The sequence below is a fragment of the Caloenas nicobarica genome, chromosome 12 (genome assembly GCF_036013445.1).
Source record: "Caloenas nicobarica isolate bCalNic1 chromosome 12, bCalNic1.hap1, whole genome shotgun sequence".
Lineage (NCBI taxonomy): Eukaryota > Metazoa > Chordata > Aves > Columbiformes > Columbidae > Caloenas > Caloenas nicobarica.
The window spans coordinates 13,364,923-13,367,816 of NC_088256.1; positions in this window are offsets into that span (position 1 = coordinate 13,364,923).

Below are 2,894 nucleotides of genomic sequence, written 5' to 3' on the forward strand. Positions count from 1 at the left end.
ACTACGCTTCTGAAAAATCATTTTTGGCGAAGACACCTCTCTTGCAACAATGGAAAATGCAACTGGCAAACTACTCACGGTGGCACAGAGCATCCCATGGGCTGTGCATCGAGGAACGTCAGTCAGGAAACATCGCATGGAACAGCAGGGCCCAACCCGCCACAGTTGCCCACTGATGCGACCACCGGGGAAGGCCAGGTCTACCTTTCAGTCACTTTTGGAACCCTAAGAAAAAAATTTTCTAATCCCACACCATCGTTGGAAGGTGGATATAAACAGATCAAAAGCTTTTCTAGGTCACTAATTTAAACCTGGAGAAAGCAGTCAAAATGTAGTTGATCTTGGGTAAAATACATTTGAGAGAGTCCTCAAGAAACCAGTGTGCTCCTCATGGTGGTACCAGCTAGAACCTCCAGCAGGTGGATGGCTGACCCTGCAGAACCTCTCCTTTCATCCTACGTACATGAACCAGGAGCAGAGCCCATCAGCACACAGTGAGGCAAGATGCACAGAAGTCTCATGTAACTACAGTGAAAGAAGATTTTTAAAGAGCAGCCTCCTTATAGTTGCTTCCAAAAGGAGCAACACTGAATACTTCAAGTACCAACTCACTCCACACACCTTCTGCTGTTAAAAGCTTCTTCAACAGCTTCTGCTTCCATAACTGCTGTACTGATGCAACAAAAGTCATTCTGAAAAGCTCTATTTAGACAAAAAAAAAAAGGTTACATATAGGAAGACAGCAATGAGCGGAACCTCTGCTGGGCTGTTTTTGTGCGTAGACACACGCAAATAATAACTCCTGTGTTAAGCAAGGAGAGCGTGTGCGGGGGTGGAAAACCACAGAGTGCTGGAAGGGCTATCCAGGCAAGTCCAAACACACCATTCCACAGAGAGACATGGCCAAATCCAGCTGCAGCGTGCATCTGTCACCAACAGTATCTATAAGTGACATGACAACATGGATAAACGAAGTGAGTACATATCAAGCCAAGTTACACATGCACAGGAGACAGAGATCAGCACAGAGACATTAACAGACAGCCCAAACCACAAAAACAAGGTGCTTTGAAGTACATGCATTCTAAACTATTGATAGTTCAGGGACAGCAAAACACAACAGGGTAAAAAATAGTCTCTTGTGTCAGTTTAGCTTAACTTCTGAGGCAAACCAGAATCACTGGTGAGAGTTGCTTCTATGGCTGAGAGTATCTTCTGAAGTCCCCCCAATACCTTCTGTTTTAAGGATATAATTAGGACAAACAGCTGAGCAATTCAGAACTCAGAAGAAATCAGGGGGACAAACTCTGATCTGTCATAAACACAGCCTTTCACATAAGCACTACAACATTTTAAAGCGTATGGGAAGGTTTACAAGACAGGATGCTAAATGTGATGTGCTTTGAGTTCTGAAGAGAACTTAATACACAAACAATCTCCCAAGGAACTCCAAGAACTCAGCTTCCAGAAGACACAGTGGTACATACCGTATGCCTTTCTCTAACAAAACATTTCAGATATTTTATGTTTTACTAAATGGCAAATACGTACCTTGTCAGCAAAACTAAGAACCTCTACCTACCCAACAGGGACATGTCAATATGCACAATTCTAAATAATGTACAAACATACAACAGATGAAAATCAAGCCAGGTTTTATAAGGCATGAACATGAAATTGAAATCAGATTCTGATTTACACCAGAATCAATCCCTTTAAAACACTGGTGTTTAAATCAATTTAAATCACTAAAACAGAGTCCAGTTTACAATTGTGAAATCAGAATCAGCCACACTGACTAAACATACAAAGTCACAAAATGCAGAATACCCTGAATACAAACGCATTTGCTGAAAATGACTGGTGAAAACTGTGCTATACGGAGATATACTAATGGTATTTTTAGTCCAAAAATTTTTTAAAAGCTAGAAGGGCTGTGTCTGGCCTGACCCTAAAGTCTTTACTAATTTGTCTTTATTCAAAGTCAACATTAGTTTGGGCAAATCATTCGTAAGTTAGAACATGCACAACACTAAGTATCTTGCATATACCAACCAACAAAAACATTAACTAAAATTCTAGTATTTGCATTTCCAACACAATACTTCAGGTGTTGATACAGTTAAAGGTTATTGCTTTTACTTTTTTGCTTCCCATAAGCTCCCACTCATTAACTACTTCTTCTAAGATAGTCCTTGTTTCAGGAAATAATTTCCCAAAACACGCACTCTCCTCTTCAAACACTGCAACTTCCCTCCTTTAAAATCTCACATCTCTTGAAAGAGGAGGATCATCTTCCCTCTTGTACCAATGAGGAAGCATTGTTATCGTTCTTTGGAAACTTTGCTAGATTATTTCGTTTTCTGAGTAAAGCTCAAATTTATCAATTTATCCCAATTAAAGTATTTTAAAGAATGACGCTTTACCTAGGCACCTAGAATGCAGATTGTGCAAGGAATACTATGATTTAGCAGTGTGGAATCAATTCTCAGAAATCCCTCCTGTAGAGCACTACCAAGAACACACACAGAGAATGTAAAGCAAAGAAAGTCTTCAGGGAGCTCGATGCAGAAGCAGCAAGGAAGGCAGCAGGTTAGAGCTTCTTCATACATCTGTATTCAACTGATCTTTGCCTTGCACAAAGTGTTGTGGCATTTTGTCAAGCAACCTCTGCTGAGGAACCCACATGGCATTTCGAGCAGAGAAGCAGTTGGAGGTTGTGAAGTTCCTACATGCAGAAACAATTCATTGATATCCTAAAAGCCTCCAAACACCCAAACCAAAGAACAGAGCGAAAGGTTGACTGAGAATATATATAAAAGCATCCTTACTAAAAGGAGAATACAGACGACATGAAAAATGGAGCCATTTTCCTAGAGCCATACACTGACTTT